The 27034-nt window shown below is 44.5% G+C and overlaps 2 protein-coding genes across 4 annotated transcripts in view; one reads left to right on the top strand and one right to left on the bottom strand.

Moving 5' to 3' along the window:
- LOC125722005 (zinc finger CCHC domain-containing protein 3-like) overlaps positions 1-10425 on the top strand; it is a 168439-nt gene extending 158014 nt beyond the window's left edge. The window contains exon 2 of the mRNA XM_048998264.1: positions 10338-10425. The gene's annotated coding sequence lies outside the window, so the exon portion shown is untranslated. The remainder of the gene's footprint in view (positions 1-10337) is intronic.
- Positions 1-27034, bottom strand: part of LOC125721988 (uncharacterized) — a 433000-nt gene that overhangs the window by 15785 nt on the left and 390181 nt on the right. The window lies entirely within an intron of this gene.

Raw genomic sequence — 27034 nt, 5'->3', positions numbered from 1 at the left:
AGCCTTCCCCCCAAGAGAGAGTAAATGACTGCAGGGCATTACAAAGGTCCAGAATGGATTTTTCATTTACAGGTGTCTTCTTTGCCTCTCGTGACCAGTATCTCACTCCGGACCAGTGGTGGATCTCGTACTCAGCCACAGAGAATGGGTCCTCCCGCCCAGTGGATCTCCTCATCCCCTCAGCCACTGATTCCCTCCAAACTGATGGGGTAACTATGGTTGGCAGAAGTGGGGTTTGTTGTTCACTGTCATCCGCTTGACATTGATGGACCACTTGCTGAGGCTGAGGATGGTGGTATTTACGTATCCTCACTGTTAGGCCTCTGCACACCCATTTCTTTTGCTGACCTGTTGCACAGAAACATTTCTCTTTATAGTAAACTGTAACATGATTATAGCAATTATTTCAATGTTGCTCAGTCAGTGAGAATCATTTACATAGTGTTACATAGTTTGTGGTTTCAATTAATATCAGACTGACTCCAACTCAGAAGAAAAAAGGTCTGAAATACATATGTTTGAATTCTGACTTCTGATTAAAGTCTGACTTTTTCTTTTTATTCTGATAATATTCCTTCACCGCCCCAGCATCCATGTCTCCATTACTGGTGCCAGCCTGGTTGGAGGAAGGTGTTTTAGGTGAAGATCCTTCATCTCCCCATTCGATCACCTCATCCCATTTATCCCAGGCTGCCCAGTACTCGTCATCAGCCCAGCTCACGGCTTTTTCCATTCGCCTAGTGCTGAGAGGAGAAACAGCTTTCTGTCAGACAGGTTATATGACAGCACACCAGACAACAGTAAAAACTTCTTAAAGACCAAATACATAAGCTGGTTCAGTCAAGTATTTATATTAAATAACAAAACATGGTACTATTACCCAAGCATTATCAAAGTAGATGCCCAGAACATTATAATGTCACATAATACATCCATCATCAAATGCCTCCCCCGGTCATACAGTATCACCCAGCAAATGTTATCCACTTAATGCCAACAAAGGGTAGGGTGAGTGCACTTGACCTTCTGAACATGGTAACTGGTATTTGTTGCATCCATCCATCCATCCGTTTTCCAAACCACTTATCCTACTGGGTCGCGGGGGGTCCGGAGCCTATCCCGGATGCAATGGGCACGAGGCAGGGAACAACCCAGGATGGGGGGCCAGCCCATCGCAGGGATCAAAGCATCAGATAAATGTAAAAGCATTAATAAGATATTCCTACAGAGCAATTTCTAATAGACATGGCAGTGCCCTAACATCTCATGTAATAAACCCTTTGGCATCATCTGCTGCCTTATTCAGCCTAAACCAATAGTCCAGAGGATCCTCCCTAGCATCTGACTTGGTTGAACAAAAATCTGCTGGAGGCATCCCAGAATGCACAGTCAAATAAGAATGCTGCTTCAGGACACTAAGGACTGCATCCACATCTCCAGTGGCAGTGACAATATCATTACTATGCAGCCATGCTCTGACCACATCTCTGGCACATCCCATCAGTCTGCTTGTGCCTGCAGTAGGGATGGGTGAACCTAAGCATTCAGAGGTTTCCCCAGCAGATAGACTATTTGGCATCTTAGAGAGGGCACTGAGGTAGAGATTGGTAAACAACTTCACAATATTATTCTTAACCTGCCAGATCTGGATTATCCCCTCTGTCAGAAATCTTGCAGGCAGAGCCCACTTGAAGCAGAGCCGAGAGGTAGGGCTACATAAAAACAAGTGGCAACAAGTGCGAGACCGGTATGTTAGAGCCCGGAAAATGTTAGTTGTGAAACGAAGCGGTGATCCTGCTGACCTGATGTTTTGCCTAGCAATTATCCACCGTCTGGACTGGATGAAGTGTCACCTCAACCACAAAACTACTGAAACTAATTTCCCTAGAATTGACACGGTAAGTGTTTTTTTTACTTATTGTTTGGAATAACATCCATCCATCCATCCATCGATTTTCCAAACCGCTTATCCTACTGGGTTGCGGGGGGTCCGCAGCCTATCCCAGAAGCAATGGGCATGAGGCAGGGAGCAACCCAGGATGGGGGGCCAGCCCATCGCAGGGCACACTCACACACCAGTCACTCAAACATGCACTCCTACGGGCAATTTAGCAACTCCAATTAGCCTCAGCATGTTTTTGGACTGTGGGGGGAAACCAGAGTACCCGGAGGAAACCCCACGACGACATGGGGAGAACATGCAAACTCCACACACATGTGACCCAGGCAGAGACTCGAACCCGGGTCCCAGTGGTGCGAGGCAACAGTGCCAACGACATGGGGAGAACATGCAAACTCCACACCTGATGAACCGGTGATGCCATTCTAAACTCCTGCACCACCATGCCACCCCAGACTTTAACTTGATTTATTTAAAATATTTCCTAGAATTGCGTATACTAAATTCAACCCAAAAAAGCGAGTGCAAATTATTACATCATTTAATTTGAGTAAATTCTACAGTTTATTTATTTGCAGTTTACGTACTGAATTACAGTGCATTGCAGCATTTTATCGGCAAGGTTCTCATAAATATTGCCCTACTTTCTACAGTATTGTACTATTTTACTGATAAACAGTGTTACTGTGATAATTTCACTGTTTATTACAGCAGGGGTGCAGATTGAACCCACAACCCTGGAGGTGTGAGGCTACAGTAGGAGCAATGGGCCACTATTGATACTGTGAGAAATGATGTATTTTTAATCATACACTATAACTGATGTGCCGCTACATTGCTTGTGTATGCTCTGCACCTTGCCTTTCTCCCTTACTTGTCTTTCTTGTTCTCCACACCTTGTGAGCTTCAACATGAGCTGATTGATTGTTTTTCATAAGGCCCCAGGTTAGTTAGGTTCAGTCTCCTGGAAAATCACTAGAATGTGTCCTTGGCTTTGGAAGCTAAGAACACCTTATTTTCAGGGAGAGTCCTGTAATATTTATTTTAATAAATTATTTTTATTGATAAACCTTCATACTGATAATCCTCTTTTAGTGGTCCTAAAAAAACATTTCACGATTCAGTAACCCTACTTGTTCAATAGATGGCAGTGTAGTACTTCGACTAAGACGTGCTATGGAAATTGCCGGTAAAATATAAAGCTCGTTTTCCACTTTAAACGTTTGTCTGACTGAAATGACCACATGTTGTACATATGTTATTGTACTATACGTCTAACCTTCAGCGTTATATACCACACCTACCTCAGTTATCTGCAGCAATAAAATATGGATGTGTAATTGGACAGCTGCAAGTTAAGTTGTAGAATCAATTATTTTTCTAAATGTTTATCTGTCTGATTTTACAGTAAAGTATGCATGGACGCATGGTACAATAAGGTGTGAATAAGTTGAAAATATACATGAAATATTATAAAATAATAAATATGTGTAAACATTTACGGCTCCCTGGAAATGATCAGTTATCATGATAGTACAAATAAGCAGTTATCCAGACATCCCAAGTCTCCCGCATATTGACAGCGGCTCCCTGATGCCCCTAAATTAAAAAAAAAATATCCTGGAAACTAGAGCAAGCAAACAAGAGCATGCACGCGAGACAGTAGCACACACGAATGAGCAAGTAAATGAGCTAGGAATGAGCGAGAGAGAGAGGGATAGAGAGAAAGAGAGAACGTGCGTATGTGTGGATCCCTATATGTGTGACTCTTCATGTAGCCAGTGCTAGACAGACAGCATCCTGATTGGTTTACTTAGCCATATAAGCCAATCATATTTCAGTGCGGGCGGGCCTTTATTTAACTCCCAGAGAACCGAAGGTATTGGTTCCATGGAGCGTCACGGCGGAGGGAGAGTGTCTCAAAAAACGAAAATATAAAATGCATTTCACCACAGATTACACAAAAACGTGCCCTTGTTTAATAAGGATGAAAAATAATGACAATGTTACGCGCTGAACTGTTTGCAACAGTGATTTCAGCATTGCTCATGACGGTTTAAACGACTGTAAAAGGTACGTCCAGGTGAGTTTAACAAGTGTCATTTAATTTTCTGTATTATTCAGGTAAACACTGGTTAGACACTTGGTTAGTTGTCATGAAAACACCAAACTTCCTGAAGGCTTTTGTAAAGTAGCAATGGAATATAATTAAGGAATTTACATATAGTAAAAGAATAATCTACTTATATTATTGTCAAAATAATACATAATATTGGCCGTCGTAATTCAGTGCGTTGACTAGAGAAAATTAATGAATATATATATATATATATATATATATATATATATATATATATATATATATATATATATATATATATATATATATATATATATATAATGAGGCAATACCGAAATTCTGTTCTGTAAAATTAAGTTTGTTGAAAGCTAAATAAATTGCTGTGCATAGGATACAGTGAAATGAGGTTGGTAAGAGCTTTTTTTTTAACGTAAGTACGACTAAATCTCATTATGGCGACGCGAGTCGGTCAGACATAAACACGCGAGAGTCTGACTGCGGTCAACGACGTTGTGTGGCGCCAGCCGCAGGCGGTTGTCATGGTTACTTTGCCACAAACCGGCCGAAGTTCGCGCCCTTTTAGTAAGACATGTCCGGCGTTCGAGCTCCGGCAAACAAAACTAAAGCCGGATTTATTTAGATAATTTCTGCTTAAACTTTATTAAACTAATACATGTATGTTCCGTGGTAATTTTTGTACTTATCGATGTAGCTGGGTTTCGATAATTTAGAAGTTAATTGCGACTTTTTAGCTGGTTAGCTAGTTCTTGCTAGTTGGATACTAGCATTGCACTGTGTTTTCGTTGGTGTACCTCTGGGTTTTTTGTGTCTGTTAATCTATTAACTACTACAGAAGTTTACATCGTTTTTGATAGTGAGTCAGACATACCTGTGTATTAATATGTTTTTCGGGTTGTGTGATTTCCATACATGTATATAGTTGCCACTTGGTTTACCATAGCTTGGTGTTAACTACAGATCTGATTTGGGATTCTGAAATTGCCCTGGTGTGCAGCACATGTCACACTTCTGTGTGTCTTCACATGTCTTCTGATTACTGGTTGCATTTACAACATGCCACATTATATATAAGTCACGGTATTTTGTGTGTCAGGTATAGAGATGAATATTATTTTTTAGGATAAATTCAGTTAAACTAATTGAGAGTTAGCTGTAGTAAGCTGCCCTACACACAAACGCTGTGACCCCAGAGGTAAGCTGACATGTACCCAAACACCCTGATCGCAGAGGCAAGCTGCGGTGTACCCAAACACGCAGACCCCTCAGGTCCAAATGTCCTAACCCCAGAGGTAGGCTGCCATCCACCCAAATGCTCTGATCTCAGACAAGCTGCTGTCCACCCAAACACGCAGGCGCCTCAGGTAAGCTCACATCCACCCAAATGCCCTAACCCCAGAGGTAGGCTGCCTTTGACCCAGCCCCCTGACCCCTGAGGTAACCTCGCTTCCACCTAAACACTCTGATCTCAGAGGCAAGCTGACATTTGCCCAAACACCCTGATCACAGAAATAAGCTGCCATCCACCTAAACGACCTACCCCCAGAGGTAAGCTGACATCCATCTAACTGCCTTGATCCTAGGCTGCCCCAGTACGTCTAGGTGGTGACAATCCATCCTACAGGGTTGACATGATGTGCTTTCCTGAAGCACACAAAGGACACCTCGGGTTTTATGTAAGTTTGCTTTCTTTTTCTGTGCTTGTGTTTTATTTGGTTTGGATTGTATTTAATGGCATGTACAGAATTTACTGAGCACTTTTTTGGTTGATCACTGTTGGCACATATTCATCAATATTAACATTATTAACATTTTATTTTATCTGTTGTGCTGTTTATTTTGTGATTGACCTATTTTATTCCTAAGGTTACTGATTTTATGTGTTTTAGGAAAGTGTATGATGCTGTTTTAGCCCGACCCTTGTGCAGAGTTTGGAAGTCTGCGGGTATGTTCCTTTTTGAACTTTTTCTTTTTGTCTTAACTTTTTATTGGCATGCATGTAAGGTAACATTTTAATTGTTTTATTGGCCATGTAATTGGATTTTAATGGTGTATAATTGTATTTGCTGGTGGAATTGCTCTTTTGCCTGTGTTAAGGGTAATAGTTCTGCAGGTAGTTCTATTTGTTAACACTAGAATTCCTGGAAAAATGAGGCTCTCTTCACAAGGAGCCCCCCGTCTTACTCCCCTCACAAGCTGCCCGCCCCCTCTCCAGCACCATTAACACCTTTTGTTTTGCAAATGAATCACAGTCACTCAGCTGAAGTCATCCCCCAGCCTGAAGTCACTTCTTCAACTCAGGTCTGCACTAAAGAGTTTATCTAGTGATGTATTGTAAGGATTCACATGCTTTGATACATAATAATTTGAAATACAGTGGAACCCCCAAATCTACTACGGTAACCGTGGTGTCAATTACACAAATATATTTTGATATAGCAAATACATATATTTTGATGTATGTTCTGTGTCTACAACTATATGTGTAAATGTATGATGAAATAACATGTCATACATGTGCACGCATGTGCATTTCTGATGTAAACACTTCATGTGCCACATGGGAAAAAGTTGCATCATTGATTCACGAGTACAAGCTGCAGGAATATTGACAAAGAATGTGTAAATTTCAAGTATCAGATGGTATAAAGATAAAGAGCATGTGTGTGTATGATAGAGAGAGAGAGTCCGTGTCATTCAAGTGGAAGATACACATTTATTATACAAAATAAGCACATACACTAAAGATACAAAACCTTTTCTATCCACTAGCAGTCATCACACACCCAAGGACCCTCCTTCCTACACTTGCGACAGGTGTACCTGTCACAATGCACACATCTCTCTGTACTGTGGTTCCTATTACAGTGACGGAGCACCTGACACTGAGTCCTCTTTCCAGTGGCAAGCTGAGGAACAGAAGCTTGTCTAAGCTGTGTCTTCATTTCTTTTTCAGTCTCTTTTTCTTGCATAAATCGACGCCGAAGTTTCTTTTTCCCAAACAGAGCCATCTTTAGCCTTCATGCAAAGCGCAGCTGCAGTGTCCTGAGTTCTTACTTAGTGATTCATTTATAATGCATATATCGCGCTAATGTTATGCCAGGGTTCTTTTACCGATATATGTAAATCAATTTATCTTTTAGCTCTAACTTTTACAACTGAATAAGGTTACACAGATTGTTGCAGACATCAACTGTATGTATTTATTATATCAAAAATAACCGATTGAATGTGATACGGAAACACACACGCACGCGAAAGTCTTTTTTTTATTATGCCGTAATTATATATCTGGACCACAATCTGTTTTTGAATAATTAGCACTTTTGTGTGCTCATAATTGCCCATCCTGTTTCATACGTACATCACGAAGTGTTTGTGTGCACTGCGGCATCTCATAATCCCACACACAAATGCACACACGTCGGGAGTAATTTACAGTCTTTTGTGCGCTGATAACTGCGCAATGTTTCCCATGTAACATGTGAATTGCTTCCGTGTGAAGTTCACCGTGGCATCTCATAATCCTACGCACAAATGCACACATGTCCTCAGTAATTTACAGTCTTTTGTGCGCTCATAACTGCGCGATCTTTTTCGCAAGTAGCAACGTCAGTGTTTACATTCAAAGCGCATTGTGCTCTCATAACAAATGGACATAGTAATCAGCAGTCTTTTGTGTGCATGCACTTCTTACGGGGATTACGGTCTTTGCACATTGCAAGTTGCAGGTTTTTCTTCATTACCTATAAAAATGCTTTGTCTGTCGGTACATTTATAATGCAAATATCATGCCAGGGTAATTTTAATGACATAAATTAATTAATGTGTCATTTAGCCCTGATCGAACTTTAAAACTGAAAATCAGATTACCGATTGCTACAGGCAGTAAGCAAATGCATGTATTTATTCCATCAAATACTTTCTTGAAACTGAAATTACCGAATCAAGAGAAATGGGGATTCAACTGTGTTTCAAATTAGGATATATTAACGCATGTATTTTACGATTCCTCAGACCACACTGTTAGAAAACGTTTCTGTGCAGACCCGAAGCTGAAACCGTGAAACTCCGCTTTCATTTGCAAAACAATAGGTGTTGATTGGCGCTGATGAGGGGGCGGGCAGCTTGTGTGGGGAGTGAGGGGGGGGCTCCACCCGAGGTGCGTCCGAAAAATTTCGTTGACTTCAGGGATCGTAGTGTTAAATGTTTGATAAATAAAATTCTTATTGTACTGGGTTGGCATTGATTTGCATGGTGTTTCAGCCTTTTAGATTGTGATTTTGTGTCGGCGGGGTGCAGTCTGCGGGTATCGCTTCTCGGCCTTTTGGCTAAAATCAAGTGGATTTTACTGACTTTTTACCGGTTTTCACGGACTGTGTCGGGTTTTTTAGAGGAAGGCACGGTTAACCTAAGGCGTGACCAGCAGGTGGCTTGACCGCCGCTGCCACGGGGCGACCCGTGCCTTCCTTGGTTTTTAACGTAAGTACGACTAAATCTCATTATGGCGACGCGAGTCGGTCATAACTACTACTGTTTTTAGTAGGCTGGGGATCCCGCAGTGGCTGGTGGCTTGTCCGCCGCCCTGCTGGGCGAACTGGTGTTTTTATTTTTAGCTGGTTTTATAGTTTAGCTCTGCTCGACTCATCCCGGATTGGCGGACGGCGGACGTCGAGACCACGGCGGCGGAAGGACTCTGCTCCAGCGGCGACGTCGGTGGACCTTCCCGGATGGCAACGGCCGGCGGACCATCGAGGAAGCCCTTCAGCGGGCCGTGGCTGGTAGCAGGCGGGGGCCTGCGGAATACCGCCCGGTTCTGCTGGAGGGCTGAGGGGGAGGTGGGCACCTTCCCCGACCGGCTGGCCTTCATCCGGGAGGTGGCCTTCGAAGCACTGGGCCTTCGTATGGAAGATGTTCTTTGCGTACCGCGGAATGGCCCCTTCGAATTCTTTGAGGTCACCTTGTCCACCGATGACAGCTGCAGCAAGGTCCTGGAGCGGAGCAAGGAGGGGGCCCAGCACCCTCTCCTTAGACGGTATACCATCGAGCCTCTGTGGTGGCCCGACAAGCGGGTTATTACTGTCCACTGTTTTAACCCGCATGTTACCGCCGAGTCCGTCTGCTTGTTTTTAAAAAAAAGTATGTGGACCTCCTTCCTGGCCACAGGGACATCCGGGATGAGCTGGGAATCTGGACTGGCCGACGCCAGTTCCAGGCCCGCCTGCGCCCGGACGCTAATGGGGCAGGCGGTTTTAGCCACCCCCCAGCCTATTTTAACCTACAGGGAAATAAGGCATACCTTTTTTATTCTGGACAGCCTCCCTTCTGCCGGCAGTGCCACAGCTTTGGACACACCCTGGAGGGATGCGCCAACCTGCGCCGCCGCAACTGCCTGGAGTCGGGGCACATGGCCAGGGATTGCAAGGGCCCCCGTCGCTGCAAACACTGTAACGGCGAGGACCATCTGGCTCGTTCCTGCCCACAGAAAAAGACTACATATGCCGACGCTCTGTTGGGTAACAGAGCAGTCGGCACGGAGAATGGTGGGGGAGCTCTAGCCCCCACGACTGGGCAGGAACAGCCGGCGATGGGGGCAGGAGGAGAAGCCCTGGTCGAGGTGGAGGAGGCCCCTTCGAGTGCGACACCAATGCAGGAGGGGTCTCCGAACAAGGTGGAGCAGCTCGCCCTGGCTCTCGTTGGAGGGTAGACAGGATGCCAGCTCAGGCCATTTTATTCGTTCCTTTAAACTTGTGGACGGTTTTAAAACATGCAACCCCAGCATGCCGGGCTTCACCTGGCATAATAGTCGCGGAGCCAGCAGCCGCATCGACTACATTTTAGCTTCACCCCCCGTTGCTTTTAAAAAGGTGTCCCTCTCCCCACAGTGGCCCACTGACCATCTGGCAGTGGAGGCCACTGTCTCCATAGACGCCCTTGTATATGGGGGCGGCTATTGGAAAATGAACCTGCAGATCCTGGAGGAGAGAGATTTTAGACACCTTTTTTTAGATCACTTCTCCGAGTGGCAGAAGGACAAGCCTACCTTCCCCTCCGTGGCCGAATGGTGGGAGAGTGTGAAGGACAGCATCCGAACCTTCTCCATGCAGTACAGCAAGCAGCGCAGGATGGAGAAGAAGTTCTCCATTCTGCAGCTGGAGAGAAGGTTGCGGGATGAATACGCCGCTCACAACAACGGGGGCACCATCAACCACGAGCGGCTGCTTGACATAAAGGGTGAGCTTAGGCGCCTGCATGAACAGGCTGCCTCGGCCCAAATGCTCCGCGACAAAATATTTGATGTGGAAAATAATGAAAAGTGCAATTCTTTTTTTTCCACAGAGCCAGGGAAGCCCGGGAGGAGAAGAGCTTTAGCTCTCTCCGTGCCTCAAATGGCAATATAGTCATGGATACATCAGACATGCTGGAGGTTGCTAAATTGTTTTATCTTAACCTTTTTAATGTTAGGGACACGGACCCGGTTGCTGGGGAGCGCTTCCTAGATAACATCTCACCTTGTCTTCCCAGTGACATCTGGGACGGCTTAGAAGCCCCCATCACCTTGGCCGAGCTGACCGCAGTGCTTGGCAAGATGAACCGCCGCAAGGTACCTGGCCTTGATGGGCTCCCGGTGGAAGTTTATTCCACCTTTTGGGATGTCCTCGGGCCGGAATTACTGCAGGTTGTAGAGGACGTTCAGCGCCGGGGTTTGCTCACTAGGAGCATGAGGTCGGGGGTCCTCTCTTTGTTGCACAAGAAGGGCGATCGGGCCGACCTTGGCAACTGGAGGCCCCTGACCATGCTTTGTGTAGACACAAAGCTCATCGCAAAGACCCTTACCGAACGCCTGAAGAAGGCCATGGCTCATCTGGTTCACAGCGACCAGACGTGTGGAGTACCGGGTCGATCGGCGACGTGGAATCTCCACCTCATCCGCGACGCCATCGCCTGGGTAGAGGATAGGAACCTCCCTCTCCTGCTGGTCAGCTTGGACCAGGAGAAAGCCTTCGACCGGGTAGATCACCGCTTCCTGTTCAAAGTATTGGGTAAGTTTGGCTTCGGGCCCAATTACCTGGGGTGGTTACACACTTTGTATAACGAAGTTGAGAGCCATGTTGTTATCAATGGCTTCCTGAGTGATTTGGTGCCCCAGCGGAGTGGAGTGAGGCAGGGATGTCCCCTCTCCCCCCTCCTCTACGCGCTCTATATAGAGCCACTGGCGTGCGCCATTCGCACCCACCCCGGGGTCGATGGCCTTCTTATCCCAGGAAGTCGGGGGACAACTGTTAAACTGACCCAGTATGCAGACGACACCACACTTTTCGTCTGCTCGGATCAGTCTCTCGGTCATGCCTTGAGCCTCGTTCACGCGTTCGGTTGGGCCTCTGGCGCGACGCTCAACCTCAGTAAGTCGGTGGCCAAGTATTTCGGCAGCTGGAAGGCGAGGGAGGACGTCGCAGGTGGTCTCACCCTCTGTGACGGTCCTCTCAAAGTTTTGGGGGTCAACTTCCTTTCGGATGGTGCCGCCCGGTTGAATTGGGAGGAGCGGTTGGCGATCGCCAGGCGGAAGATCGGACTGTGGAAGTCCAGGTCCCTGTCCTTCCAAGGTAAGGTTTTAGCCTTAAAAGTGGATATTCTTCCCACCCTGCTCTACCTTGCACATGTGTACCCTTTGCCCCGCTTCATGCGGAGGGGCCTGACGAGGGACGTTTTTAACCTCGTCTGGGGGGGCAGGTATGAGTACGTGCGTAGGGAAGTGATGTATCTCGGAAAGGACAGGGGGGGGAGGGACGTTATTGACTTTCCTCTCAAGCTTGACTGCCTGTTCTTCTCGCAGCTCTGCACGCGCCTGGCAGCTCCCCTCGAGCACCCCCATCAGCACTTTGTGCGTCTGTGACTGGCTCTCCCCATGAGACGTCTGGTGACGTCGTGGACCAACCTCGGCCCCAAGGCTGAGACCCTGCCGGTCCACTACAGCCACGCTGTCAAGTGGAGTAAGTCTATTCCGGCAGGTGTCAAGACAGAGGCCCTGACCAAGCACAGAGCCCTTTACAAGGCTTTGCTTGGTCATAGGGAGACTCGGGCCATGTTGGGCCTGGAGGAAGGCACATGGGCGAGAATCCAGCCTAAGGGTTTGGATCACAGGCTGCAGGACCTGAACTGGCAGTGCCTTCATGGTAAGCTGCCAGTCAGGGACGTCTTGCACAGGCATAAGCTGACCAGACACCCCAGCTGCCCCAGGCCCGAGTGCAGCGAGGATGAGACCATCAAGGGGCAACTGGATTATCCTCCTGTTGGTGTAAAACTATGATATGATGCCTGTCAAAGTGTATCAGCTTCGCCATTTCAGAACCTCTGCTAAAATCATCCTAGTATTTGCAGCGACCGTCCAGTGCAGCCATGTATTTTTTTACTTGGCCACTAGCAGACCTCATACAGCTAGTCAATCTCTCACTGACTTTTTAAACCGATATATCTAATTATTTAATAGAGCTGTTGGTGAAATTTAACAAAATCATGGAACGGCTGAGGTGCCCCTGAGGAGAAGTTTGGGAACTGAAGCGGTGTTCATCTAGCCATCGAACTAGATATCAGTAACATTTTAGAAACAGAACAAATTATTACTAGTTTTTATTGTGTTACTCTTAATTTGCACGCGTTATAATGTTAAATTGTGTTTTTTGTTCTAAGCTAAAGTACACTTGCTACCCAGATAAACAGCTGTAAACATTTCTTTGGACAGCCTAAGACTTTTGCACAGGACTGTATGTTTGACAAAAAATAAATGACTGTGTTCAGTGAGCTGAATAAACATGAAACATATAATTGTATAGTTTTTCTCTCTGACTGAAATGTAACTAAATGTAATCCTGATTTGGGGGGGGGGCTTTCCCCCTCCCTTGTATATGTACGACTTATATATTTATGTGTATTTACTGTATTACCTCCCTGTACACTGACAATAAAGGCTTTCTGTTCTGTCCTATTAATGTCCTGCTTCAGCGTCACCCAAAGCATAACTGAGTAACATAATGAAACCACAGTCTGCTGGATTAATTTAAATTTACTGTATAAATTCAAAATATAATTATGTCCTGTTACTGTCCTGCTTCAGTGGACTAAAGTAAATGCAATTATTCTTAATATATTTGATTAAATAATGTTTTGTTTTGTTAAATAATCTGACTCCCCCAACTGTACAAGGTCTGGTTGCTTCCCCGTCAGACAGAAGGGGCAGGTGCCTAGGCAGCCTTGCCACCCCCACCCCACTGTATAAGGTCTAGTTTTGCCCCCATCATACACAACCCAGAACCCACACATGTAACCCAGGCAGAGACTCGAACCCAGGTCCAAGAGGTGTATGGTAACAATGCTAACCACTGCACCACCATGCCACCGCCATTTACATGTATGTAACAGTTTTATTACCTTGTAAATAGTCTGTAGGGTTTGCAAACTACCGAAACGCCTTTGATGTAACTAATTATAAGTTTATAATAGAACAATATAGATTTGCCTATCTCAGGAACAATGAGTGCAGGCGGGAACCAACTCTGGGCGAGAACCAACCCTGGGCGGGAGTCAACCCTGGGTGGGAACTAACCCTGGGCGGGAACTAACCCTTGGTGGGAGCCAATACTGGGCGGGCGCCAACACACGGCAGGGCACACACACTCACACAAGTACAGGGACAATTTAGAGATGCCGATCAGCCAACCCTGCACGCCTTTGGACTGTGGGAGGAGACCGGAGCAGCACTGAAACACCTCGCTCCAAACGGGCTTCAGTGCAGGTAATATATTAAGGCAGTGTTATGGCGGGACGTCTGTGATGGGGGGGTGAGAGGTGGTGTTCAGGCTTAATCCAAAGTAGATTAGTGGGTCTCATTAGGAACAGTGACGACCTGCCCTGTAGAGAGGAGATGAAGAGACTGGTGGGATGGTGCAGTGACAACAGCCTGATCCTGAATGTGGAGAAGACCAAGGAGATGATCATGGACTTCAGGAGGAAACAGCCCAATCATTCAGCACTCGTCACTGACAACAGTGCTGTGGAGTTGGTCAGCAGCGTCAGATTCCTGGGGGTGCAGATAACTGACAGTCTGGACTGGTCACCAAACAACATCACCGGTTAAACGGGCTCAGCAGCGTTTGCACTTCCTGCGCCGGATGAAGAGAGCTTTCCTCTCCCATCCTCAGCACCTTCTACGGAGGCACCATAGAGAGCGTGCTGACCAGCTGTATCTCCATCTATTTTATGTTCACTGCAGCCCACGCTGTTTGCATCTTGTCATTGTTGACTGTGTGAAAAATGTCCCTAGAGAGAGATAGAGGATACCGCTTCCATCAAATTGACAGGTTGGGTCAAAGGTCACGGGTCAAAAGTTCACTTGTGGGCGGGGCTTGGTTGTGGTGGTACGATGTGACGTCACGGGAGAGGGATTTATTTATTTATTATTATTTTAATTTATTTAATTATTCATTATTATTTATTTTAAAAATTATAATTTTATATTGAGGAGAGTGCTTACGAGTGTCGGGGTTTTTGTCGGGCGCCGCCGCCGGGGCTGAGCGGGGTGGGTTACCTGATGGAGCGTGAGCGTACGCTGTGTCTGGTGCGGTACTGTGGTAAGGTCCCCACGGCTTTGGATAATCCGCAAAGGACTCGGAGAGAGCGATGCCGGAGAGCTGAGAGCCGTGCTGCGCGAGTCTGAGAGAAACTCTGAGAGAATGAGACTCTTGGAGAAAATGATAAAGTTGGAGCAAAGAATGAGAGGAGGAGCTATCCTATGGCCTACAAGATAAAAGCATATGGCACCAAATTGGAATCAGTAGTCTTTAAAAGAATAAATGGACTAGCAACTGTCTCTGGGGGAGCACCCCCGGTTAGGTACTATTAAGCAGCATTTAGTGACATGCATAAAAACACATTTTTAAAAACTTTGACAGAATAAAGTCTTAGTTATTTGAATAAATACGTTTTTCAGTAAATGTTTATTCACGCGCATGCGGACAAACACACACACCCTGGAGGTCAAACTAAAAAAAAAAGTTGATACAAACTACAGTTGTATTGGACACGCACACAAAAACACAAAAGAGTTTGCTCAATCAAAAAAACAAACATATATAGTTCACGTTTTTTATTAAAATGTATAAGGATTGTTTTGTTATAGCGAAATTTTAAATTAATATGAGTGGGATATAAGTCATTTAGGCAACACGATTTGAGGAAGAACCTAAATAGTGGCTAGAAATGACCGACCAGGCAGGCAGAAGTGTGCTTTCCTTATCTCACAAGTCATGGAAGGGTGGGATGGGGGACACATAAGTGTGGGGTAGGAACTGTGGAATCAGGCAGGGGTGTAAGAATTTAGGATATAGTCTTGTTATTTTAAAGAAGGTGTACATGATTATTTAATTACATTTAATGGCAACCAGTAAGCTGCATTTAGCACCATGCTGCAAATACACATTAAAAACTTTAAAGAATGGTAATATAACTTGACCATAGTTTTTAGTTACACAAATATTTGTAAGACGTAACATGAAAGTTTTTCAAAGTGAGATGTACAGATGTTTTAAAATGTAACATGAAAGTTTTTAAAAGTAAGATGTACAAATGTTTTAAAATGTGACATGAAAGTTTTTCAAAGAAAGATGTACAAATGTTTTAAAATGTAACATGAAAGTTTTTCAAAGTAAGATGTACAAATGTACAAATTCACATAAACCGGTTAAAAAGAATTTCCCCAGGAACAGAGTGTTTGTACTGACAACCATGTGTCAGTGGCAGGCCGATTTATGCGACATGCAAGGGCTGGCGACGTACAATGATGGGTTAAAGTATCTGCTTGCGGTGATTGATGTTTTTTCCAAAAAGGCCTACGCGTGTGCGTTAAGAGACAAGACTGGGGTGGCAGTGGGTGTGCGTTTGTATGTATGTATGTGTCATGCCCTGCTCGTCGGCTCCTCATGTGTGCCACGCCCCCTGAATTCCCACGTGTGCTTCCCTGATCGTTTCCAGCGTTGTCTGATTTCTTTGCTTAGTCTCGTTGTATTTAAGTCCTGGTCTGACCTGTTCCCTTTGTCTGTCATTGTGGATTCGGCGTGGGTGAATGTTTTCTGGTCCTGTCGTCCCAAATAAACCCCCGTTAGCCCTGAATACCGCCTGTTTTCAAGCAGAAACTGCAGTGTTAAAGGGTCCAACAATATCAAGGCCAAGTTTCTTCCATGGTCCATCAGGCAGCGGGACTGGTTGCAAAGGAGCAGGGTGAATAGAAGCTGTTTTATCATTAACCTGGCAGAGTATACATGAAGCAATGCAAGACTGAACTTGTGAGTCCATCTTTGGCCACCAGTAGAGGTCGCGCAGACGTTGCTTTGTGCGGACGATTCCTTGATGACTCTCATGTGCAAGCATGATCAGTGCGTGTCGTAAGGAGAGTGGCACGATGAGTCTTGAGCCTCTGAGGATGTAGTTATCCTTGACGGAGAGCTCATCTCTGATCTTATAGTATAGGGCTAGTACACCACTTACTGATTTAACCGATGGAGGCCAACCACTTTCAAGTTGTGAGCGCAGGGCTGACAGTTCAGGACAAGAAGAACAAGCAGAGTTGAAGTCAGCCACTGGAAGGGAGCTTAGGACAGCAGAAATATGTGCCACCATCTCGGGTTCTGAATCTGAAATAGAGTCAGGAGGCGCAGGCAGGGGAAGGCGCGAGAGACAATCAGCCGTATAGTTCTGGGAGCCTGGTCGATAGACAACATCATAGTCAAAACATAGCAGGCGTGCAGACCAGCGGGCAACCCGCATACCAGCCCGACCGATTCCCTTTGTGCTGAGCAGTGTTGTCAATGCCTGGTGATCTGTGCGGAGAGTAAAACGACGTCCCCACAGGTATGTTCTCCATTTTTCTGTAGCCCACACACAAGCAAGTGCTTCTTTTTCAACAGTCGAGTATTTCCTCTCCGTTTCAGTCAGTGTGCGGGAAGCGAAAGCCACAGGCTTCTCTGTGCCATCAGGTTGTACTTGACCCCATAGTCACTTGCATCTGTGGAAATTACCGGTCGTAGAGAAGGGTTAAAAAGAGCAAGCGCAGGACTGTCCACAAGAAGTTGCTTAACTTCCTCAAAGCTGCTTTGTGCTGCAGGAGACCATGTAAATGTGTCTTTTTCACTGACACAGGCACGCATAGGAGCCACAACCGTCGCAAAGTTAGGCAGAAACTTTGAATACCAGGACACTAGGCCCAGAAACGATCTCAGGGCAACAGCGTCAGATGGAGGAGGGGCTTTCAGGACAGCATTAATGTGTTCTTGGTCAGGAAGAATGCCATCTACAGTAATGACATGACCTAGGAAGCGTAGGGAGGTTTTCCTGAAGTGACATTTGTTCTCATTGAGAACCAATCCAGCCTCCTTCAGCTTTTGGAGGACAGCGTTGAGGTTCTGGTCATGCTCAACAGGGGAGTTGCCATAGACAATAAGGTCATCCAAATAATTTTGAACACCTGGAAGACCGTTGAGAATGTCAGCCATCATTTTCTGGAAGGCTGAGGGGGCTGATGTGAGGCCATAAGGAATTCTGCAGAATCGGAACAGACCATCATGTGTGATGAATGCTGTAAGGTCTCTGCTATCTTCATGAAGAGGCAACTGGTAGTATGCATTAGCCAGATCGATTGTAGAAAACAGCTTTGCACCTTGTAAATTTGCAAGCAGTTCATCCACATGAGGTAGAGGGTAGCAATCTGTGACCACAGCCTTGTTTGGTTCACGGAGATCTGTGCACATTCGTATTCCACCAGTTTTCCGTCCTGTAACTACAATAGGCGAAACCCAAGGTGATGCATCAATTTTCTCAATCACACCAGCTTTCAGCAAGCGGTCAAGTTCAGCTGAGACAGAAGCTCTTACAGCAAAAGGCAGGCGTCGTAATTTCTGGCGTACTGGTTTAACAGTGGGGTCAATTTTCACCTTATGCACAAAGTTTTGTGCACAACCAATGTCTGGAGTAGTAGGGATGCAGGAAGCGGTTGAAACAGTCACACAGCTAACAGCACTAGCAGTAGGGATACAGGGAGCAGATGCAGAGTTTGTGGTAAACACGGGAGGGAGGGTAGTGTTACCTTCAATGCAGATGCTTAAGGCTTTCATGAGATCTCTTCCTAAAAGAGAAGTGCCCTTCTTCACCACGTAAAATGTAACTGGGCAACCAAGCACAGGAATTCTCTTCCTTGTGTAAGTCACTAGTAGTGGTGTGTCATTGAAATACTGAACATAGATGTGGTGTGGTAAAATAGATACTCCTGATCCTGTGTCAACAACCATTTCATGCTCTTTGGTAAGAGAAGCAGGAGTACTGATATTGATTTTGCATGTAAGTGTATGTGGTGCATGGCAAGTGTTGTTTAAGTATAGCACAGTCAGTTTAGGTAGCTGAATCTCACGTACATCACTTGTCTTGGATGAGCGACAAACACGAGAAAAATGTCCAACTTTATGGCAAGACTTGCAAGTTGCTTTGGCTGCAGGACACTGAGAAGAATTAGCCAGATGTGTGTTAGAACCACACCTGAAACAGCTGCGGGAAGATGTAGTGGTGGCATTGGATGGCTTATTAGGATGAATGTGCTGTGTGTATTTCTTTTTAGTGAATTGTGAACGAGGTTGTACAGCTTGCACTGAGACACTGTCCTTTCCTGCTATTGTTTTTGCTTGTTGAACAGCAGATTCTACTTGTGATGCGAGTGTTAAGGTTTTGTCCAGTGTCAGATCCGATTCGAGCAGGAGCCTCTCTCTTATGTTTGAGTTATTCACATGTTCAATCAGCTGATCACGGATCATCTCATCGGTTTTATCATCAAATCCACATTTTGAAGCGAGATCACGCAATACGGCCGCATACTGTATACTAGTCTCGTGAGGTGCTTGTTTTCGCTGTCTGAGGGTATGTCGTTCCACAACAACGTTTACTTTAGGTGTATAATGTTTCTCTAAAGCAGTGACAGCAGAGTCAAAGGAGTCACCTGTATCTGGTAGCGAGTAGAAAGTCCGTTGTCCCTCGGCTCCGAGACAGTGGAGTAGCGTAGCTCTCCTGTGCGCTTCAGGCCAAGCATTTCCCGTTGCATTAATTACCAGTAGGTAGTTCTTGAAAATCCGCATCCACATGTCGAAAGGTATCGGGGGCTCTCCCGGGCACGGCAAAAACATCGGAGGTGCAGGCACGTTTCCAGCCATGGTGAGTCAGCAAAAAAAAGAAGAGGTGAAAACACAAAACTCGTCGCCAGAAATGTAGTGTAGCACTCGAATAACCAGGCCAGAGAATATACAAATGCTGTTAAACGAAATGCTATTTACTTAACAAGCATTACATCAAAAACATCAAGGTAGCACAGCAGTACGGATGTTCGTATTCGTCTCACTCTACTCATCACACTTCTTCCTTTCTCGTCTCTACAGTGTCTGCCTTTCGACACTGCCACCTAGTGTTCTAAGGTTGTAATAAGTCAGTGAACACAACAGCTAGGTTTGCTAAAGCTAAACTTTAGCGGTGCGCCCTTATCCAACCTCCAACCTTGGATAAGGTGAGATGCTTTTATTGTCACTGTGAAAATACAATGAGATGTAATTTGGAGCAAGCCTGTAGACGCCATAGTAAGCATAAAACTACAGACTAACACTTACAGAGTATAAATACAGATAAAATACATATAAAAGCTAAAGATACATAGACCAAAAATAAAAAAGAATAAAAATAAAGAAAAAATTCTGGTGCTAGAAGCAAAGAAACCAGTAGCACATTGTCAGATATTACACAACAAAAGCGTAGCATTGAAAAGCTCCAGGCCGCTGTGCCTGCATGCATTGCCATTTTGGTTTTTGACTCTGTTTACGTTGGAGTGGATGAGTCAGATGGCTGAAGATAGATTACATCACTGCCATCTAGCGGTCAGGGGTTTAAATGCCAACAGAAAATGAAAAAGTCTGACAAATTTTTGAGCTGATTAGCTGTGAATTTTGTAAAACAGCAGAGGCGGTTGGCTGGAGATGCACTAATGATCGGCTTGCAGGTAGTAGAACAATGACCAGCTGAGTCTTTCCTCAGTGTTTCTACTTTAAATAGCAAAGGGTATCATAACACACTTTAGAGTACTTGGTGCTTCACTCATTCTTCTATCTTGGTGCCATGTTTCACCATCTCTATCAGTGTCATCAGCATCAGTGAAAAGGTGTCTGGGATGCTGACCTTAGAAGCAGAGTTTCAAAGAAGAGCTGAGGAAAGGGGGGCAAAACACCCCCCTTTGAAAACCTCTGAACACTGGGGATAAGAGCCTTAATGAAGGAAAGATCAGCAATTTGCTGTGAAGCACTTAAACTTGGCATAAGAAAAGACAGACAACATAGCAGAGAATGGTTTCAATCCATCGACCTCTGGGTTATGGGCCCAGCACACTTCCTCTGCGCCACTCTGCTGCACAGTTGGGGCTGGGTGAGTGTTTTCTTAGTGTGTCCACTTTAAACAGCAAAGGGGCTCTGGACACACATAATGGTACTTAGTGCTTCTTTTCAGAGACCCCTAGGTTATAAAGCCCCTGTGAGGTGCAGCATGAGCCTTCCTCAAGCGATGCCTGATTTAACCATGACAAGCAGGTAAAAGCTGTTGGCCATAGACAAAGTGAGACCCAGCAGAGGACATGGCCGTTCTAAGCCTCAGACCTGGTATGGTGATGAAGCTTCCTGTTACACTTTCTACTGCCTTGGTTCATCGCAACAATCAATATGATAAAGAGAAGGAGTCATCCTAGATGGGACCCAAACCCACCCCTCCACTTTGGGATCCCCAGTACATAATGGGGGGGGGGGGGGGGGGCATAATGAATTCTGAAGGTCCCCGTAGCCCTGGGAAGATGCCCAGTACGGAAATGACAGATGCTAAAATAAATGCTAAAAACTCAAATGGCCTAATTGTCAGTGTTTGTTATAGACACCTAATGTAGCTGCAGAGGAAAGCAGAATGTTGTATGACGACATCAGGATTATGAGTAATAAAAATGATGTGGTGGTTATGGGTGATTTTAATTTACCAGGGATACAGTGGGACACAGTCTCTGGCTCTTCTGTAAATGAACTGGAGATGGTGGAAGTGGTACAGGATTGTTTTTTTACTCAGTTTAATACCCCTACCAGGGGAGAAGCCATTCTTGATCTTCTTTTTTCTAATAACCAGGATAGGATTGAAAAATTAGAGGTTTTAGAACCACTGGACAGTAGTGATCATAACATGGTTAAATTTCAGGCTAATTTTCGTGTCAGAAGAGTAAAATCCAAAAGAAAAAAATATATTGTGAGGAAGGCAAACTTTAATGGTATGAGACTGAAACTAGAAACTGTGAACAAGTTAAATAGCAAAACGGTTGAAGAGGCATGGGAATTTTTTAAAAGGACAAGAGGACTTCATACCTGTTACCAGCAGAACTAAATCTAGGAAACTACAACCACCAAGGTGGTTTACTAAGGAAATTAAGAATAAAGTCCGGGGGAGAAGGGCTCTCTTCCACAAATGGAAGATAACTAATGATTTCAAAATAAGGCAGGAGTCTACAGGTTGAGTTAAAAAATGAATGACAAGTATGACATTAAAAGTTTCTTCCAATGTTTTATCTCCAAAAAAGCTCTAAAAGCTGAAATCACTAATCTACAGGATAGTAAGGGCTTTATAATTGAAAATGAAATTAATATAGTAAATGAATTTAATGATTATTGTACATGGGTGTTCACAGTAGAGAACACAAATAACTCACCACCATGTAGATTCATTGAATTATTAGATTTCCAGAAGTCCTTAAGGTCAAAGCTACAGGGTTTTTACAAACTGTATCAGCCTGGATCAAAAACTGGTTTACAGACAGGAAGCAGTGGGTAGTTATTAGAGGCACAATGTCACAGTGGGCCTGCGTTCATTGTGGGATACCATAGGGTTCAATTTTAGGACCACTATTGTTCCTAATTTGCGCCAATGATAGTGACGTCAATACATACAGTAAAATGGTTAAATTTGCTGATGACACCAAGGTACGTGATGTAGCAGATACTGATCTAGCAGCGGAGAGGCTACAATAGGATTTAATTAGCAACTGGGCTGATACCTGGCAGATGAAATTTAAAGTAGATAAATGTAAGGTTATCCATGAAAGGAGCAGAAATATAAAGTACAGATATTTTATGGGTTCCACTGAAATAAAGTTAGCTGATTGTGAGAATGACCTCGGTGCGTATGTTGATGCTTTCATGTTCTACTCTCGTCAGTTTGGGGAAGCAATTAAAAAGGCCAATAGGATGTTAGGTTACATCTCTAGGTGTGTGTAGTTTAAGTTAAGGGAGGTGATGCTACAATAATACTGTACAATTCCGTGGTAAGACCCCACCTAGAATATTGTGTGCAGGTTTGGTCACCATACCTTAAAAAGGACATTGCTGCCTTGGAAAGGGTGCAACGTAGGGCTACAAGAATGATTCCTGGTCTTAGAGGAATGTCTTATGAGGAGAGGTTAGCTGAACTGAATCTGTTCAACCTCTAGGAAAGAAGACTAATGGGGGACATGATTCAGGTATATAGGATTCTAACAGGTCTGGATGCTGTTCATCCAAATGGCTATTTCAATATTAGTTTATATATTAGAACTTGTGGCCATAGGGGGAAATTAGCGGCAGGACATTTTAAAATGTATTTGTGAAAGCACTTCTTTACACAGCGTGTAGTTGGAGTATGGAATAGTCTTCCTGCTAGTGTAGCCCAAGGTAAAACCCTGGGTTTCTTTAAATCAGAGCTACAGTAGATAAGATTTTAACAACTCTGAGCTATTAGGTAAGTTCTGCCCAGACGAGCTTGATAGGCCGAATGGCCTCCTCTCGTCTGTAAATTTCCTATGTATCCCAGGTGCCCAGTCCAGCTCTGTCCCTGGCTCAGAAGACCAGTGCCTCTTCCATTAGGCCACTGGAGCAACAGGCAGACTTGTGCTTATGACTGGCACAGTTTGCTCAAAATGGAAGCTCAGTAAGCCTTCTGCAAAACTTACATGAATGGAGCTGAATAATACATGCTAAGGAGAGCATGACAGCCATTCAGGCATCTCACTCAAGTGAAGTCAGCGAGTTTCCGCTATGCCTCTTGCCTTTAATACAGTGTAATACATGTAATACAGTGGAATCTATATACAGTGATCACATCTGTCTGGGTGAAATTGATCGCTATAAGCCGATGACCATTATAACCGATTTTTTCCCTTTTTCTTCATGTCTCAGGCAGATTAACATCTGACATTTGTATATGTATTACATGGATATAAGGTAATACAATAGACAGTGTCGCGATTTACAGATTTTTTTGACAATGTACAGTACAGCTGTTTCAAATGCTTTTCAAATTACGATACTGTACTGAACTGTGTATAATTCCAATACGCTATCATACTGTAGTGCCGGCAGCATCTGCATGTCCCAGTGAGCGCGTGTGTATAGCCCTGTGTATGTCTTGTATATAGCCCCTGTTTGTAGTTTGTGCTGTGTATTGGGTTGTCACCTGTGCCTTTAACTGTGGCTGTCCTCGGTTCTTGCCTGATCCTCGGATCTCTTAGCCATTGTGTAATTACTCGCCGTGTGTGTGCCTTACCATCCTTAGTGTAACTTGTCATTCATGGTCATCATGTTATTGTTGTTTGTTGTGCAGTTCCTTTATGGAATAATATAAGGAAACACTTGTCAGTTTCATTCACCGCTGCCTCGATTCCTCGCTCTGCTCAGCAGACCCTTTCAATCTTTTGCTGTAGCGCGTTGCACAGATACAGCTGGTAACGTGTCCTTCAAAGCTCACAGTACCTCCTGTCCTTTTTCTAAAGACTCTTACCTACAATACTGAGCAAAAGTCTTGGGCCGCCAAAGAAAATGTTTAATGCTGTTCGTCCGAGTAGTAATTACATAATTGATCAGAAAAAGGACTATTTAACATTAGAATATATGCAAATTAAACTCAGTAGGATAAGCGGTTTGGAAAATGGATGGATGGAAATTAAAAGAAACACAATTTAAACTCACAAGTATTTCTTCTGTTCTCCAAAAAGCTACTGATGCCTTTTTGGGTGGTGAGATAAACACCTCTTCAGTTCCCAAACATCTCCTCAGGGGCACCTCAGCCGTTCCACGTACAGTATTATGTAAACTTCACCACCAGCTCATTTTACTCATTAATTTAATAAGTTAACAAAAGTCAAAGAGGTACTAATTAGCCATAAGAGGTGTGATAGTGGTCAAGTCAAAAAATAGCTGTATGCATGGGGTGGGACTGCAGATACTGTGGTGACTGTCGGAGAGGCTGTGAAATGACAGAGCTGCCATGTTCTGACAGACATCATTTTATAGTTCTACACCAACATGAAGATCATTTGAACATCATCCTCTTTGACAGCTCAAGACTTTTACACAGTCCTGTATGAAGAGGAGAACATTCTGTGCCCAAAATTACTACTAAACAGTCAAATACGTAGAAAGTTGAGCCACTGCAGAAGTCTAGTGTAATAGAGCCAAAATGCTCTACAGGTAAAAGGCTCACACTGAAGTCATCACACTGACAAAGGAGAATTGTTAGACTGACTTTAAGAAATTTCTTCAAGTGGGAGCACGCAAATGAATTACTATACATATGACCAGGGGGCACATAACTGATTTTAGAAGAAACAGCGTCTTTGAAAGATAAAGTGGAAAAACCGGCAGACAATCCACATGGTTTAATGATCACACAGGTTCTTACAAACAGGAGTGCTGCAGACTGGAGAGCAGATGGGAATCCACAGGTTTAGAAGTGTTCAGGTGCCACAGACCAACAGCCTGCAACAATAAGAGTAAGCCCTTTATAGAGCTCATCCAGCCTATTACTCTGACCGTATTCATTGCAATAGAAATAACCCTCGCTACCTTTTTAAAACAACTTGAGACAAACAGTTGTGCTAACAGTGTTGATCTTTGCAAATATGTTGTTATCGGCAATAATGTTCTCGTGGATTTCTCTCCGCCTTACACTGTTATTGGCGATCACCATCTGCACCACAGCATCCTCCTGCTGCGGTGTCAAAATTCTTCCTCTCCCTCCTGTGGGAGGTAAACCCTGGATCCTACAGTATTGGGTTACAGTAAAAACAAACGTGCTCCAGAGCATGTGAGCGGAGCGTGAGCGAGGAGTGGAGCAGGCGGAATTTGTTCAGAGCGCGGAGCGGTTTTTTTAATTAAGGCTGGAGCAGTCGCTCTGTCTCGCTCCAATTTCGCTCCCATACCGCTCACACTACGACTCTGAGGCGTGCCCAAATCTACCCAGAATTCATCTGTACAATTATCAAGACCGTTACACAAATTGGCTGAGATGGTATTTGTTAAGTATTTCATAAAGGAAACTGATGGATCATACAAGTGTACTATTCTTATGAAACGTTTAGATGACAATATTGTAGAGCAAGAACAACAATGCGGTGAAATTGTTTTAGTGAGTAAAGATTCACTTTGGAATCACTTTTCACAGAAACATGAAAGTGTGCTACATCCAGCCCATCGCAGGGCACACTTACACACACTATTCACTCACGCATGCACTCCTACGGGCAATTTAGCAAGCCAAATTATCCCCAACACGTTTTTGGACTGTGGAGGGAAACCAGAGTACCTGGAGGAAACCCCACGACGACATGCGGAGAACATGCAAACTCCACACATGTAACCCAGGCGGAGACTTGAACCCGGGTCCCAGAGGTGTGAGGCAACAGTGCTAACCACTGCACCACCATGCCTCCCCTGCATCACACCCACATAAAGAAAATACAGAAAATCTTATCTTAAAATAAACAAATAAATAAATAAGAAAACTAATAAATAAGCCTAAATTAAATTAAAAGAAATTAATCACACACAGAGTAATTTTAAAGTACCAGCCATGTATTGTCAAAACAAAGTAGTAACTGGCATAAAATAAGGATACATGTCATTCCACAATCAATGTTTTAGCGACTTCATAGCGTCATTCAGGGTGGTGATGGCCTCTGTGTGAAAACTGTTCAAAAGTCTTGTGGTGTGTGTTTTTATTGTCCTGTATCGTCTGTCTGCCTGACGGCAAACGTTGGAAGAGATTATGAGCAGGGTGGGATGAGTCCTTTATGATATTTGATGTTTTGCGGAGGAACCAGGGGTTGAAGATATATTCCAGGGTAGGTAGGTGTGTGTTGGTTATTTTCTCAGCAGCTCTGATTACTCTCTGCAGGGCATTTTTGTCAGCTGCAGAGCTACTCTGCAGGACACTCTGATGTTGTGGCAGGTTGTGGCAGGTTGATTCTCCTGAGAACTCTCAGGAAGTACAGTCTTTGCTGCACCTTCCTGATCAAGCAAATTCTGTTATTTGTCCAGGTGAGGTCATCCGATATGTGTGTGCCCAGGAACTTGAATGTTGACACCCTCTCCACAACTTCCCCATTTATCACCAGAGGCTGGTGATCCACCCTTTTCCTTCTAAAACCAATGATGAGTTCCTTTGTTTTCTTGGTATTTAACATCCAGTTGTTAGCTGTACACCAGTCTGCCAATCTCCTCCCTGTATGCTGTCTCATCTCCACTGCTAATCAGGCCCACCACAGCTGTGTCATCGGCACATTTCATGATGACATTAGTATTGTGGGTTGGATTGCAATCATATGTATACAGGGAGTACAAGAACTGAGAGACAGGGAGGAGGAGTGGTGGGGACCCATCTTGACAGACTGTGGTCGGTTGGTTAGGAAATCCTGTATCCAAAAGCAGATGTTATGGTGGATGCCATTTTATGGAACAGTCTGTTTGGAAGGATAGTGTTAAATGCGGAGCTATAGTCCACAAATAGCAACCTTGCATATGTCCCTGGTTGTTCCAGGTGGACCATAACAGTATGAAGAGCAGTAGAAATGGTGTCGTCTGTTAATCTATTGGTACTGTATGCGTATTGATGAGGGTCCAGTGTTGGTG

The sequence above is a fragment of the Brienomyrus brachyistius genome, unplaced genomic scaffold (genome assembly GCF_023856365.1).
Source record: "Brienomyrus brachyistius isolate T26 unplaced genomic scaffold, BBRACH_0.4 scaffold36, whole genome shotgun sequence".
NCBI lineage: Eukaryota > Metazoa > Chordata > Actinopteri > Osteoglossiformes > Mormyridae > Brienomyrus > Brienomyrus brachyistius.
Note: the sequence above shows the minus strand (reverse complement) of the source record. Positions and strands in the feature narration are given on the sequence as shown.